The sequence below is a fragment of the Pteropus alecto genome, unplaced genomic scaffold (assembly GCF_000325575.1).
Source record: "Pteropus alecto unplaced genomic scaffold, ASM32557v1 scaffold7, whole genome shotgun sequence".
NCBI classification, from domain to species: Eukaryota; Metazoa; Chordata; class Mammalia; order Chiroptera; family Pteropodidae; genus Pteropus; species Pteropus alecto.
This window is the reverse complement of record NW_006494614.1, coordinates 38,260,145-38,277,035: the sequence shown is the minus strand read 5'-3', so window position 1 is coordinate 38,277,035 and position 16,891 is coordinate 38,260,145. Positions and strand designations below refer to the sequence as shown.

Sequence of the window (16,891 nt, the reverse complement as noted above, 5' to 3'; positions counted from 1 at the left end):
GCCAAGCAGCTAGATTTCAGACTTGTGCTCTGAACCACTTCAGTGTCTGGACTTACAGAAGCAATGAGACTCTCACTTATGTCTACTTTTGTTGTCCTACCATAGGAAGATGGCAACCACTGTGCTCTCTGTTTCTTTTAAAGTCCGTTGACCTGGTACCAGCCTTGACCTAATGTTGGTCAAGCAGTCCACTCATATCTCCTGGGTATTTAGCTTACAATATCTCTGAGAAGTAGAACACTCAGATATAAAAAGACAACCAATATAACAGAGCAGAGATGCCAAGTTCTAAATGTGAGTGTTTCAGGGATCAGAGGAAGAGAAGAAAACACAAAGAAAATAAAGATCACCACTACCTCACCATTCAAAGATATCCACTGGTGATGCTTCTAGTGTACTTACTTTTCATTCTCTCTCTTAATCAGCCTTAACATAATGTTGATCAAGAAGTTCACTTGTATATTTTGAATATTTATATTACAATTTCCCTGAGAAGGCAGAATTGATTCTCTCTCCCTTCCTTACCTCTCATCTCGCTCTCTCTCTCTCTCTCTCCTATCTGATTACCTTTCCACCTATCTATACATTGACCTTTCTTTCCATCTATACATTATCTATTTTTGTAGCTGCCTACCTGCCAAATATAGTTTCTTTTTAAATTTGTTTGAAAATAATTTCAAACTTATAGAGAAACTGTAACAACATGATACTCTCATAACAAAATAGAATATATTGTACATTAGGTTTTGTAATCTGCTGGTTTTATTTAATAATCTAGACAGGTTTTCGCATCATGATTGTTGATTTTTTACCACTTAATCTGAACATTAATAACATCATGGTACTTCATTATTGGGCTCTAAAACTAATTTATTTTTCCAAACTCATTTTGTTGTTGTTGTTGTTGGGTTTTTTTTTTTTTTTTTTTTTTTTTTTTTGCTATTATAAGCTATAGAATAATGAAATATTTTGAGGATAAATTTTTTATATATTTATGATTTTGTTAAGACAATTTTGGTACATTTTAGATCTATATTTGAACTAAGCAGGGAAGCTATAGGAAGCGCATTCTATGTTTACAAAATTAATTGAGTTATGGAATTGTAACAGCTTCTCCAATATGTATGTCCCTTTTCTTCTTTAATAAAACAATTCTTATTTTTACCTGGACAAATTAACATTCGGCTAAATGGTCACATTTCCAGGCGTCCTTTGCGGCTAGGTAAAACCACATCACTAAATTTTGACCAATAAGAGGTGAGTAGGAGTATTGTATGCTACTTCTGGGGAAGCTCCTTAAGAAGAAGGCTGGCTCTTTTGGGTTTCCTCCTTTCATTGGATGGATTGTGATAGCTGGAGCTCAAATGGCCATTTTGGATCATGAAGTGGAAGCCACTTACTGGTAACAGTGGAGTCGTAGGGGAGGAAATTCACCCTGGCATCGTGGAGCCACTGCAACTACATGTTTCTGGATTCCTCTTCTGTGAGAGAGAAATATATTCGCATCTTACTTAAGAAATTATTTTATAAAATTTAAAATGATATGTGGCTAAATCTCATTGTAACTAATATAGCTATCTACCCAGTCCAAAATAATTCCTCTTTTCTCTTAAAGGTAGTCTGAGTGTGTTAACATCACTTGCAACCAAGAAGTCCTCACTGAGTTAGATATATGCTATATAATGTAGTGTATAATTATGCACACTTATCTGCATGTACACATATCACATGTATCCATTCATTCAAACTCTTCAGAATAAAAGAGCATTTATACATACATACAAATATGTGTGCATACAAGGTTTCATGGTGAAAGAAGCCCAGAAAATTCAAGGGAACATATTTATTTCCCATCTTGGGAGAAGGCTATGGTAACAATAGTAAATATATATAGGTGTATATGTATGCATAATAAAATTTAAAAAATATGTAAATATATAAAGTAATTATATATACTTTACTTTTGAGAATGCTAGAAAATATTCATAAGGATTAGAATTCATAACCATATTAGAGTCTGGGTCACATTTTAGTTTAGTTAACCTGTAATAAAGTCAAAGGGAGAAGGTCCACTAGCCCATTCTGATGGTAGCTGTCATTTCTTGAGGCAGTTTGTACACCCATGCTCTTCACATTGAGTCCCTTTCTCTTTATGACAGCCTTATGGGGCTGGTGCTTTCACTCCGTCCTCAAGAGTGGAAACAAGCTCATAGAGGCTAAAGAACTTTTCTAAGGTCTAACAACTAAGAAGAAACAGCCAGAAATAGGACTCTACTTTTCCCCTAATCAACAAACATTTCTTGAATACTTAATATATAATATGTGCACATTGCTGTATAAAATATAAATGAAAGCTAAACTGCAGCCTTTACAAACAAGGGAACAGTAAGCTTAGCGGAGATATGAATTAAGGAACAGAAAAGGCGGATGAGGCAGCAGTCCCCAACCTTTTTGGCACCAGGGACAAGAGCTCCTAGGAGAATCTAATGCTTGATGATCTGAGGTGGAGCTGAGGTGGTAATGTTAGCGCTGGGGAGCAGCTGCAAATACAGATGAAACTTCACTCACTTACCAGCTGCTCACCTCCTGCTGTGAGGCCTGGTTCCTAATAGGCCACGGACGGGTACTGGTCGATGACCCAGGGGTTGGGAACTCCTGTGCTATACCACACCAGGCTTACCTTTAGAGCCAGCAAGTTCCAGATAAAAGCGAGAGAAGCAAGATGAATCACCAAGAGGGCTTCACTGAGGAAGCTGGTCAGCAGGACCTGGAAGGAAGGGTGGAGTTGGAATAGGAGAGAATGGATATTCCATGATAAGCCTTATTGTCTAAAGATATGGAAGTGGGAATGAGAGCAGTTTGGGTACAGGACAGTGAAGAAATTCTCAAGCAGGTCCACCAATGCAGGGAAGGCAGGTAGGGCCATGTTTGTAGGGCCTGGAGGGTCCAGCAGAGCCATGTGGGTTTGAGGCAAGGAACACGTGGTGCCCAAAGACCCTTTCTTTATGTATGATTAGAGAACCAAGGCATTTTCATCTCATACTCTAAGGAAAGTGGACATTCTATGTTGACTCAGGTTTAAGATAAATAAAAAAAGAAATTAGCTTAGAGGTTTTAAAACATTCCAGACTTTGTTTATACAAGGAAGGATTATTCAAAGGTCAAACTTCCACTGTGGTAATCACCTTTATGTATCTATGTTCAGTATTACTTTAGTTCCATAAACAAACTGAAAATAGGAGTTAATAACACCACTAGATTCTAAAAGGAGAAGAGCTATACTTTTTTGTATATCCATGGCCAAAAGCATTTTTTTAAGCAAGCTCAGTAGTTTTGGAGAAACTGAATTTTATAGAACAAGTTTAAGCAATTCATCAGGAATGGCTCTAACTCCTATTTTTTTTTTTTTTATGTCAAGTCAAGAATAAGGTTATGGAAGTATATGCATTCACATGAAAATTTGCTTACAAATATTGACTGAAAATAGCATACCATTAAAAGAGCAAAATACCATTTCTAGATTAAAAATATATAAATATATAAAAAAATAAATATATATTACACAGAAAAGATATGTGGAATATATAGCCATGGTTTTCTCCACAGAAAAAAATTGCAGATGGCTTTAATTTTCTTTTTTTGTATTTATTTGTGTTTTTAAAATTTCCACAAGAAATGTATATTCCTCGTGCAACTTTTCTTCATGTTAGTGTCTAAAGACAAAAGAATTTAAGTACATATGAGATGTTAAAAAATGATTATGTTCAGGACAAGATTAGAAAAAAGACTGAATTGTGGCAGAAGGATGGGAAGGATAATATTAACATTTTTCATTAAAAGAACATGATAGTAAGATTATAACCTAAACTTTGTCTCATATAAATAGTTGCGTAGATGACCTTGGGTAAATCACCTAAACTTCTGGGCCTTATTCTCTCATATATCTAATGAGGACCAGGGTAATCTTAGCGTCCTTCTTAGCTTGAAAAAAAATTACTATTACTGACACTTTTCTTGGAACGTGATGAACTAACTGCTGCCACCTTTCCATCTTAATGCTAAATTAAGATGGTCCTGGTCCTCAACTTCAGGCCCGGAAAACAAACAAACAAACCAACCAACCAACAAACAAAAAACATTATTTAAGAGTTAACCTTAGTAAGCAGGGGCAGCCAACAGGATCTCTCATAACCTGAAAAATTCCTTAGGCCCTGGGATAAACTCAACTATTGCAATTGCTAGAGAAAAATCAAGTTAATTATTGGACTTTCTTGTTTTAGACAGCATTGTACATTCCTGTGTGAATTCCTTTCCCCTTTGTTTCAGGAAAATTCTTCAACCTTGGATATTTTCCCAGTGGATTGTCTTTGTCCTTGGAACCACAGTTTGGCAAGATTTAGTCCACAAGATAAGAAGACAATGGGAAACCAATGCCCTTACTCGCTGTCTTTTCATATCTTTTCCTTGACATTCCTTGATTGTTATTATATTTGCCATTTTTGTCCTAATTCTTCTCGTTTCTCAAGGCTTAGCATTCATTTTCCCCATGAAGCGTTACACAAGTTATTTTGCCCATAGAAACCACTTCTTATAGGAGTTTCTATGCACTTATTTCCAATACCAGACAAGTTAACACTTTTACTCTCATCTTGTCTGTTTTATCAACTATTCCTTTACACAAGTCTTTTCGCTCTAACTGGAATATAAAGAACTCAACGATAGAGACAAAGTCCTTAACTTTTCTTACTATTGCAGTAATTCCTGACATGTCATTTAGGCCACAGAAGATGGTAAAAGATACTTTTTGATTGATGAAAAAGTCACCAAATAAAGATCGATTTTATCTTTAAATCTCAATAACTAGAATCTAATATAGTACTTGCAGCAGATATTGAAAAAGACAAACACTTAACACTAAAGGTCCAGCCTCATAATTTTTGCGATTCAGGAAATGGGCTTTGTTTCCACCATCACAAATACTACCTAACCTCTCCTGATAATCCAAAAGAGCCCTGTGGAGACTGGGGTAATCTGGGCTTCTTGTTAAAACTTAAGAAAAAGCAAACTGGTAAAGAAGTAGTGTAAAAATAAAATACCCGAAAGCCTTGAATCAACAGAAAAGAGAGATAAGTTTATGGATTTTAGAACATGATAGAATCAGAAAACTGGAAGATATCTTAGGAATAATCATCATTTTACAGAAGAGAAAAGTAAAACTCAGAGAATAACTTGCCTAAGATGGATAAGTGGTAGAATCAATACTGGAACCCAAGTCTCTGTCTCTGGCCTCCTAAGTCCAGGATTCTTCCTACTCTGATCATCATTTATTTTTCATCATATTTTCCTAGTATTCTGACACAATGGAATGCACTCAACAATTGCTCCCATTTTCTATCTGAAGGCAATGCATACTAGAAGAAGGAAGGATAAGCAGTGGAATGTTCCTACTCCCCCAGTTTCCATGATACACTGCTTCCCTTTCTTAGTGCCAGTAGTATGATTCCATACCTCTGAAGTCAACATTAAGATTAAAACTAAACAGTGAAACCAAAAGAACATACCACTAGTTCAACTTTGGGTTAATATTAGGAATGACACATGAGGCAATTCCTAAGAAGTGAAAACATTGTGTGACATGGTAGTGCTCTGTACAAGTGGACTCAAAATCCTTCATGAACGTTCTCTAAGGCCTAAAAATATGATTTATTAAACAATCTTTTAAAGTGGTGTTCCTAACTTAATCAGTCATTTTCAAAGTTAAATTATTGTTCAGTTTGGTTGTGTGTGGTCTACTGGAAATAGTGTAGTCATCTAAGACCTGGGCAGGCTGCCTCTTCTCTATGATGCTGTGTGAGAACAACAGTTGGAAACTGTCTATAGTTATCATACAGCTGATATGTTGAATTCAATCATTACTTGTTGATGCTTTCTTTAGAACATTTTAGGGAGGTGAAAGAGACTACTTTATTAGCCAGGATCTCCTGTTAGCTTAATCTGGGTGAAACAGCAAAGTAAAGTGTCTTGAGAAGCCCTGGCTCAGAATGTTGGATATCCTACATGGTTCTTGCTGAATAGCTCATTTCGCACCTATAATATAGGACATGAATTTTACTTCTTCGCTAATTGATTCAATAAATCAGCACTCTCTGAGTCATCATTGTGGGAACAAACAGCAAACATTCTGTTTTTTTCCCATTGAATCTCCACTGGGGAATTAAAAAGTCTTTTAGAGGGAGAATATATAGTCCTCAAGCAAACATTTCAGAGAAGCTGGATGATACTCTTTTTTCAAGCCCTTTACATTAGCTCGACTCCTCCTCCAAAAGGCAGGATATGGTGATTACCACCCCTCTTTTCAGATGAGAAATGTGAAACTTTGAGAGTTTGAGTAATTTGCCTAAAATCACCTCTAGTAAGTGATGAAGTGATGGAACTGAGTGTGGCATTCATATGTAAAACCTCGTGAAGTGTCTGCCATATTTTATTGATCACTTTTACTAAACCAGACCAAACCGAAGGCAGATCTGCCTGAATGTCGTTAATTCTTATGAAGCAAAAACAGAGGAAACCAAAATATATTCCCCTTTCACAACAGAACTTAAAAAAAAACTTCAAGTAGTCAAAAAACTAAACACGAGCAACTTTTTTATTGTTCAGTGGGTTTAAAGTGGGTAATGTATGTAAATATGATATCTAGAGCTTATTTTAAGTTTCTGATAAGTCTGTGTAAACTATCCCATTTTAGAATCACAAGACTTATAGGCAGAGGATTATCTTCCTTCTTTTCCCTTTGTGCCTAAGTTCTATCTTTAATACTATACCAGTATTTTCCAAACTGTATTTTGATGTTAATAAAAATACAGAGAAAGGAAAAATTAAATTTAAAATAGAATGTTAAAAATTAGTGGAGAAAACATTAGGATACACGTAATACATGTTATTCTACTTTTGGAGTTCTCTAAGGCTTTAATACACCTATGTTCCTGGACTGGTTCACAGGGTATTTGGCCACAGAATGTTTATTTTTGGAGAGATGTGTCTATAACTACCTTATGTCCACTAGATATGCTTTAGAAAACATTACCCAATAAAACAATTTCATTTTCCCTGGAGATCCTAGAGCCTCAGGATTTGCAAGTTTTGCAAAATCTAGGAAGAGAGCCACATCTAAAACTGTGTGATTATTAACTGAAGAAAATGCTTCCAAAATGAACTAAGTAGAGTTCTAGTAATTTAAGTCAAATTAATGTGATGCAGTGTTGGTTGAAGAAATCTTCAACTATAAATCTAGATTATCCTATGACTGGTTCTTCTTTATCACTCAGAACTTCTATGACCATTTGATCTAAAGCCTTTTTTTGCTCTCTCCACATTTCTTAAGTCAATTTCTATCACATAATCCTGTTTAATTTTTCTCATAGCACTTAATCATAATCTGAAATCATTTTGTTGATTTGTCCATACTTAGAATCTAATATTCATGAAAGTTAGTCTTATTTACATTTCCTGCAACTACTACAGTGCCAAGAATATATATAGAATAATGAAAATTGTTTCATTCATTTATGTATTTATTTATTCAAAAATTTTACTGAATACTTTCCATGTGCCCAAAAACATTCTGGTTCTGGATGCAATGGTAAGTAAAACGGATGTCAGTTCACTCCTTGAATTGTTTATACATTGGATTTTTTTTTTTTTGAAAATTAAATAAGACTTTACATTTCTTTTGGGAATAGAATATTTTATACATTTATCAAGTCAAATAATTATAATTATTATTTAAAAAATTCAAATTATCAATAACTTATTTACCTAATACTGCAAACATGAATTTCCATATGATGTTTTTGTTGTAGTTTATTTTTACTTGTTTAAAGTAGAAGGGATAAAGTATTTATGTATATTACCTCATGTAATCCTGAGAGCTACCTGTGGAGTAGAGACTATTACCTCTAGTTAATACATGGAAAAATTGAGCTTATGGAAATGGCTTATTCAAGACACTTAATTAGTAGGTAAGTATTATCTGAATATAAGCCCAGAAGATCTGAAATCAAAGCCCACATTCTTTTCTACCACAACCACTACCTTCTTGTGATATTAGTATAACTCAATAATTATTAACAGAGAAAAAAGTTAAAAGCACCAAAAAAAAATGACTGAGGCTATGGGACACTTGTGTCCCATTTTGCAACCATGTGAATTCTCTTGATTCTTTGCATTTATGCTCCCTTTCTGAGCTCGGGGCAGTGCACATTCTCACATTCCAAAGATCTTGTCAGGGCCCTATGTAGGTGCCTGCACCACCTCAGAGGTAGTGGCTTCTGTCATTCTGACACCTACTGTCTTCCTGATGCATGAGACCAAGCAGTGCATTTTATTACATGGCTGCTGCAAAGGGAGGGCAAAACCAACAAAAGAGCTGAAGGAAATCAGAGAAAAGAAGAAGATAAGGAGAAAAAAGTCAAGTTCAAAATGACCTAGTTTTAGAAATCATTTGGCATTTCATTGTTCAAGTTACAAAATTTGTCTTGTTTTCCGACTGTTCAAGTTCTGCAGTAGTTTGATGTGTCACCTTATCAGCTCTCTTTGCCCTTCTAGGTTGATGACACTGTGGAGTGTCCCGCCAGTCCTGGACTGCTGACCTCAGGCATTCTTAATGTGAGATCATGAGCCCTGGTATGTTTACATCACCGCTGTTTTGGAATTTTCTGTTACATGCAAACAAGCATAAACCCAACTGAGACAATTAGTGTACATTTATAGTATAAAAAATCTAAATTTTGAAAGAACATCTTGAGATTTGATTGAATCCTCAAAGAATTGGAAAGGGGCGATGTAAACGGTAATGAGAAAAAAGTAAGAGGAAGAGGAAGAACAACAATGACAACAGAAACAGGAACAATGACAGCAACAAAAACATCAACAGCAAACAACAAAACAAGAAGATTCCTTTCAAATATAGACTGAAACTCTTCAAATGACATTCAAATAATATTTGCCAAACTTTGTAGGTCCCTTTATTCATTGAATATAATTTTCCTCAAAGATTTTATTATTGCATTCTGCTGTCATTCTCATCAAAACCCATAAAGTCAAGGTTCAAAGTTCTTATTGCATATAATGGGCAGTAATAGTTTTACTTTTTAAGTTCACTTGATCAAACACATAGCTCATTTATTAATTAAATTTTATCAATTACTACTTACTAAACTTAGTATTCTGCCAAGGTTTCTGCTTTCCTCTCTGAGGCCAAAATTTTCTTGGGGTTTGTATTTGACTTCAATATTTCTTTTAAGCTTCAAATTGAAATTCCTTCAAATCAAAATCTGCCTCCTTGATGATCCAATCTGGAGTAAGTTGGCCCTCTAGTCTACAGGTCTGATCTCATGTATAGACTAGTTAGAAGGAGCTTGTGACAGGACGATAGCCATTCCCTAAAAGAGGACTATAATTATCCCCACACTGATATTCGGCTAGGGTACTTGATTTGCTTTCACCATTAAAATGGAGAAAAATAAAACTGGAGAAATATAAAGTCTTCCATTGACCCCAGATTAGTAAATAATTCTCTGGCAGAAGAGAAAAACTGAATGGAAAATAACAGAGAGAGGCCACAGGAAAGAGGAAAGGGGTAGTGGCATGACCTGAAAGGAAATGAAGATGGCCCAGCCTCTCTGCTCTATCAACACCTTGCATTAGGCACAACTGGGGACCAAAAAGGAGCCAAATGAGTGCCCCGTGCCCCACTGTTGTGAGCTCCATACATCTCTACTCAAGAGCCACACTAGATTTTCTTCCTGTTGGCCTAAAATAAAGATTTTCCTTAGTGTCTTTGCTTCAGTCAAGTGCATTGTGTTAATAATCTCCTACCCTGTTCTCCACCACAACCACATCCACCACTCACTGCACTCAAAAACCCCACGGGTTCAAATAACTTACGGGTGGAGACATGTTATTGTTAAGGGAAAGGTTTCGGGCTTGGGACTTGGGTGGGCTAAATATATTCAGCCGGAGATTCTCCCTGAACTAGCACTGTGGTTGCATATATCTTCGTTAAGCTTGAACTTCTCCATTGTTCAATCTTTTGGTTTGGCAGCTGTCCTCAGGTTCATATGCAGTATCTCTCCTGCAGTAACTAATCCTTGGCTTCACGTGCAGGTTTCAGTGACTGCAATGACTACACCACAGCATTTTTTTTCTTTTGTACTTGCAGGCAGCTCATTCTTGGGTCTGCCATAGTTCTTTGCCTGCTGGCCATTTCTTTTCCGCAAATGAGTATTTTTCTTTTTTTGTAGCACAAGAATTAAAGAGTTAATAAATTTCTGAGCACTTGCTAATCACATCTCCACACTTGTGCTCTCTTCTTTAGTAGAGCAGAAGTCTTTAGTAAAGAAGAAAAGTAAAAGAAAAGAAAAGAAAAATAATGTTTAAGAAAACTGTCCTGGAGTTTTATGTGTGAAATTTTGTTTGTCCAAATCACAGAGAAGTACTGCAGATGTCCCTTTTCTCCCCAAACTATGCTGTTTTGGGTTTTCGAAGCTAGTGCTTATGTTATTATTGATTTGTACCAAATGGATGCTTAGCAACAATCAAACTGCTACATTAAATATAAAGCCACTTTCTGAAGTAGCTCAGAATTACAAAAACATGCTTGTTGGGACACAGCTCTTAAAAACCCATATAAATAGAACATAAAAATTTAAAAAATATGTAAAGAGATTTCATCACATTCCATTTATTGATGGATGAACTACAGTAAACCAAATCAGATAAACTTTTAATCTGGTTTGAATTAATTTTGTTTCATGTTATTTTATGGTACTTTCACTCCAAAGTAAGAAAACTCAGTTCGTTTTCTTCACAGTATGGTAACAGAAATAAGTGTGAAATGATGTTTATTTAAAACATATTTAATTCTGATCCAAAGGACAAGACAGCATTTAATTTATGTTGTACAACTCTTACATAAACATATAGGGTAGATTATCTGCTGGAACTAACAACCCCAAATTTTGAGGCTTCACATGGTAAAAGTTTGTTATTTCTCAACTTTATATTTCAATGTAGGTTGGACTGGAAGGAGGTAACTCTTCTCCACAGAGTCATTCAGAAACTCAGACTTCTTGCATCTGTGGCCCCACCATCAGGTAGGGCCTCAGAGCCATTCACTGAAACCCTGATGGAGAGAGAGAACAGAGTGGTGCCTGGAAGGTGTTTTATAGGCCAGAATTAGAAAGGGTGTCCACCACTTTTGCTCATGTTCTATTGGTCAGAACTCAATCACATGGCCACACTTAACTGCAAGGAAGGCTGGGAAATATAATGCAGCTGTGGCCCCAAGAGGAAAGCGAAATTAGTTTGGAGATCTCAGTGAAGATTGGCCAATGCTCCTTGCTCAGCAAAAGATAGATAGAAGAAAAGGGCACTGTATGAAAAGGAAAAGACACAAAGCAAAGGGTTTGTGGTTTCTACTTTAGTCTTTCCAGCATGAAAGAAGATGTAAATGGCAATGTTAAGAAGAGCTGAGGGCATGCCTCAGATGATAGAACCTCCTCTGGGTTCTGAAAGGTGTGAATATAATGCTCACCAGTGAGGAATGACATAGATCTTCAGTGAGTTGGATTTAACAACAACAGTTATTTCAGTTTCCATTGTGTTTAATGATGTTCTATTTTCTATTTTTTGCTATATTTAAATTTATTCACATAATCTTATGACAAGAATGCATGCCCCATATTTCAGAAAGTCTTAAGAATATGTGGCCTCTGTGTGTGTGTGTGTGTGTGTGTGTGTGTGTGTGTGTGTGTGTGTGTGTATTGGGAGTAATGGGTGACTATTGAGAAGAGAAGCAGATAGTAGACTAAAATATACTAAGAGAAATATTTCACAGAAACTAATTGCTCGGAAGAATTTGTGAAAGGTTGAATAAATATTTTTTCTCCAACTATGCTATCAAGTAAATGTTGTAAATGTTATTTATTGTCTAATGATGGCTATTTTGTTAGAAATGTATTGAAATTCTGTAGCATCTACTATACTTGCCATCTACCACAGATTGATCCTGGATATTAGTTCTATTGGCTAATGAAATGTTGATGGAAATCAGTGGATATTTTCAGAGTGAAATCATTGGAACAATTTGATAACATGGCTAACAAGCCAGACAAAGTGAATGCTTTTTATTACAGTTTAGTCTCCTTTCTCCGATTATGTGTTATTCCTCCCAATGATGCAGTGATAAGAAGTATGAAAACATTTAGAGAGAACAGATTTTTAAGTAAGAGCTAAAAATGCACTAAGTCATCCTCCCAGTGGGCAGCACCACTCCAAGATATTTAAAAAGTCTCAGCTATGTTTGGGCTTATAAATTATTGGAAGAGATGATTGCCTTCTTAGTGCTTAGAGTTGTGGAAATTTGAAAGGCTTTAATGTAGTATCTCAAATATCTGTATGACTCACTCCTTTGGAATAAATCTCTGACAGTGACCTATAGAAGGAGCAAAGACAAAATTAACAGCATAAATTCTGAAGTCAAAATGTTACCTGTGTACCTTTAGGAAAGCTATTCGATTCCCTTGTGACTCAATTTTCTCTTTTGAAAAATGGAGATAATGTTAGTGCCCACATCATAGGGTTGTAATAGGGACCTGATGTTATAAGATCTCCTGGGTGGGAAATAACCTAACTCCCCTACTAAAAGGGACATCATTGAGGTCAGGGTACATCTCTTTATCTCTATCTCTGCCTTTGTCTCTGTCTCATCTCTATCTCTGTCATCTCTAGCTCTAGGTCTAGTTTTAGCTCTCTCTTTGCCTAGTACCTGGCACTCTTTTGATTCATTTTAGAATTGATGTTATAAGATCTCCTGGGTGGGAAATAACCTAACTCCCCTACTAAAAGGGACATCATTGAGGTCAGGGTACATCTCTTTATCTCTATCTCTGCCTTTGTCTCTGTCTCATCTCTATCTCTGTCATCTCTAGCTCTAGGTCTAGTTTTAGCTCTCTCTTTGCCTAGTACCTGGCACTCTTTTGATTCATTTTAGGTGGTGAATGAATGAATGAATGAATGAATATCCTCAAAAATAGTTTTTGACTTTCCATGAAGCCATCTTGAATGACATATTATAATATAGAAAAAGCTCAGCAAAATCTCAATGTATAGAATTTTACAAATTGGATTGTGGTTTGGGAGCTCATCTAGAAATATTTTTATGGAGTTTAGTCTATTTATGTTTCAGACCTTGACCTATGGCAGGGGGATAATACCTTATTTTTATTTTATTTTGTACTTGCTTTTCCTTTAGGCCAGATGACAAATTTAACACAGCATGGGAAAGAATGCTGGGAATGCAATTTGGAGGCTAACAAGTTTTTCTGTCTCTTACGTTTGGTTTTGGTCTTTATCTTCCCCCAAAGAGTATGGAAGAGATAGTTACAGGATTCGCTGTGGCCTCTTCCACAAGAGAAAGAAGAGAGAATAAAGATTTCTAGAAGTGAAGTTAGGAAAGAACTGAAGTTGTTCACAGCAAGCTGGTTGAGGAGAATGTGAATTACGTAGTCCTCAGAGAAAAGGCTTATTTGTCTAAAACCGCCAGTAAGAGTCAGGAAAAAGCAGAGTGGCAATGCTCACAGCTACTGAAGAAAAACACAATTGGGTTTCCGAAAAAAATGGCAGCTAGAAATTTCCTAGGTCTAACAGTGCTGAGAGCTGCAGTAAATATTGACTTCAGTTTGCAGGGAAGCTTATGGGGTGGAGAGTTGATTCAGACATGATTTTAATCATTATTGTGTCTTACAACTATATGTCATTCTATAGGTTATATAGAATTTACAGTGTATTTCAGTCTAAATGCTAAGGTAAGGTAGCTATTGTCATTGTCTTTGTTCTTATAGGTTAGGAAACTAGACTAAGAGAAGTCAAATGGAATAGAGCTAGTACATGAATGAGCCAGATTTAAAATGTAGAGGTTTGGGTTTAAATTCAGTGTTCTTTCCATTGCTCCAAACTCCCTTTCCTTTTATTCCTTTCATGACAAAAGATGTGTAAAGGCTTATAGTGTGACTTATTTACCCCACAACTTCTGTGTCAAAGGGCCCCTACGAATGCAGTATGTATTGCACCACCATGTATGTATAGCAATCAGAGGACACGGGGTTTATGGAGAGTCTTACAGCTTCTCTAGTCTAGCCCAGCATTTTCATATTACACAGAAGAAATCAGACCCATAAAGTATGATTCGGCTGTCAACCAGGACTCAGTTTAGAGTTTTTTTTCTAAGCCTCATGATTCTATGTAGAACTGAGGCCTCCAGTTTTTTATCCTGGGCTTTCTCAACAGGAGAATGAATGGAATCATAAATGGGATCATATAATATGAGGTCTTTTGTGCCTGGCTTCTTTCACTTTGCATGTTATAGCATTTATCAGTATTTCATTTCTTTTCATTGCCAAATAGTATTCTGTTGCATGGATATGCCATGTTTTATTTATTCATCTGTCTGTTGATAGACAACGGGGTTGTTTCCACGTTTTGTCTGTAATATGTTGTAAACATTTGTGTTAAAGTTTTTGTTTGAATACCTATTTTCAGTTCTCTTGGGTGTATATCCAGGAGTGGACTTTCTGAATCTTATGGTAACTATACTTAACCATTTGAGGAACTACCAGACTGGTTTCCAAAGCAACTACATCATTTTATGTTCCTACCAGAAGTGTATGAGGATTCTAATGTCTCCATATCCTCAAGAACAAACGTTATTATCTTTTTGAAGATAGTCATCCAAATAGATGTAAAGTAGTATCTCATTTTGATTTTTTTACATTTCTTTGATGAATAATTACATTGAGCATCTTTTCATGTGCTTATTGGCAATTACAGATCTTCTTGAAGAACTGTCTATTCAGATTCCATGTTTTTAAATGGGTTACTGGTCTTTTTATTATAGAGAATTATGTCATCTGCAAATAGTGACAGTTTGAATTGTTCATTTCTTCTTTGGATGCCTTTTATATCTTTTTCTTATCTGATTGTACTCTCTAGGACCTCCAATGTTATATTGAGTAACAGTGGTGATAGTGGTCTTGTTCCTGATCTTAGAGGGAAGGTTTTTAGTTTTTCACCATTAAGTATAATGTTGGCTGAGGGTTTGTTATATATGGCCTTTATTATGTTAAGGCATTTGCCTTCTATACTGATTTTGTTAAATGTTTTGATCATAAATGAATGTTGTATCTTGTCAAAGGTTTTTTCTGCATCTATTGATATAATCATATGATTCTTATTTTTTAATTTGTTTATGTGGTGTATCACATTAATCGATTTGTGTATGTTGAACCATCCCTGTGCCTCTGGGAAGAAGCCCACTTGATCATGGCGTATAATCCTTTTAATATGTTGCTGTATTCAGTTCGCTAGTATCTTATTTAGAATTTTTGCAGCTGTTCTCTTGACAGATATTGGTCTGCAGTTTTCTTTTTGTGTGTTATCTCAACCAAGTTTTGGTATCAGGGTAATATTTGCCTCATAAAATGAGTTGGGAAGTATTGCCTCCTCTTCAATTTTTTGGAAGAGTTTGAGGAGAATAGGTATTAAATCTTCTTTGAATGTTTGGTAGAATTCACTAGTGAAGCCATCTGGTCCTGGACTTTTACTTTTTGGTAGGTTTTTGATGATTGTTTCAATTTCCATACTGCTGATCAGTCTATTTAGATTTTTTCCAGTTCTTCTTGATTCAGTCTAGGAAGGTTGTATTTTTCTAAGTACTGGTTCATTTCTTCTAGGTTATTAAATTTGGTGTTATATACTTTTTCTTAGTATTCTTGTATGATCCTTTGTATTTCTGCAATGTCTGACCTAATTTCCCCTCTTTCATCCCTGATATTGTTGATTAGTGTCCTTTCTCTTTTTTCTTTAGTGAGTCTAGCCAGGAGTTTGTCCATTTTATTAACCTTCTCAAAGAACCAGCTCTTCGTTGCATTTATTTTTTCTATTTTTTTGTTTGTTTGTTTGTTTTCAATTTCATTTATTTCTGCTCTAATGCTGATGATTTCTTTCCTTCTGACTTTAGGCTTCATTTGTTCTTCCTTTTCTAGTTTTTTAAGATGAAGCGTTAGGTTGTTTATTTGGGATCATTTTTGTTTTTGGAGGTAGGCTATAATGATATGAACTTTCCTCTTATGAATGCTTTTGCTATGTCCCAAAAGTTTTGATATATTGTACTATCATTATCATTCATTTCTATGTATCTCTTGATCTCTCTTTTTATTTCTTCTCTGACCCAGTTATTCTTCAACAGCATGTTGTTTAATCTCCGTGTATTTATGGTTCCTCCTGCTTTCTTTTTACAGTTGATCTCTAGTTGCAAAGCATTATGAGCAGAGAATATGGTTGGTATGATTTCAAACCTCTTATATTTGTCGAGGCTATCTCTGTGTCCCAGTATGTGGTCAATCCTTGGGAATGTTCTATGTGCACGAGAGAAGAATGTATAAGTGGCTGTTTTGGGATGAAAGGCTTTATAAATGTTAATTATGTCCAGGTGGTCTAATGTATCACTTAAGGATGTTATTTCCTTATTGATTTTCTGTTGGATGATCTGTCCATATCTGACAGTGGGGTATTTAGGTCCCCTACTATGATAGTGTTTTGGTCTGTTTCTCCCTTTAGTTCTGTTAGTAATTGTTTCATATATTTCTGTGCTCCCTGATTAGGAGCATAGATATTAATAAGTGTTATGTCTTCTTGGTGCATGATTCCCTTTATCATTATGAAATGTCCCTCGGTATCTTTCTTTACCTTTTTTATTTTGAAGTCTATTTTGTCTGATATTAGTACTGCTACTCCCACTTTTCTCTGAATGCCATTTGCTTGAAATATTGTTTTC

The 16,891-nt window shown here is 35.6% G+C and overlaps 1 long non-coding RNA gene across 1 annotated transcript in view; it reads right to left on the bottom strand.

Annotated features, from left to right (window-relative positions):
- The window catches only part of LOC107196760, a 9,319-nt gene extending 5,104 nt beyond the window's left edge, over positions 1 to 4,215 (bottom strand). The window contains exons 1-3 of the long non-coding RNA XR_001518191.2: positions 4,155 to 4,215; positions 2,681 to 2,767; positions 1,401 to 1,481 (exon numbers count right to left, since the gene is read on the bottom strand). This is a non-coding gene — a long non-coding RNA (uncharacterized LOC107196760). The remainder of the gene's footprint in view (positions 1 to 1,400; positions 1,482 to 2,680; positions 2,768 to 4,154) is intronic.
- Between the last annotated feature and the right edge of the window lie 12,676 nt (positions 4,216 to 16,891).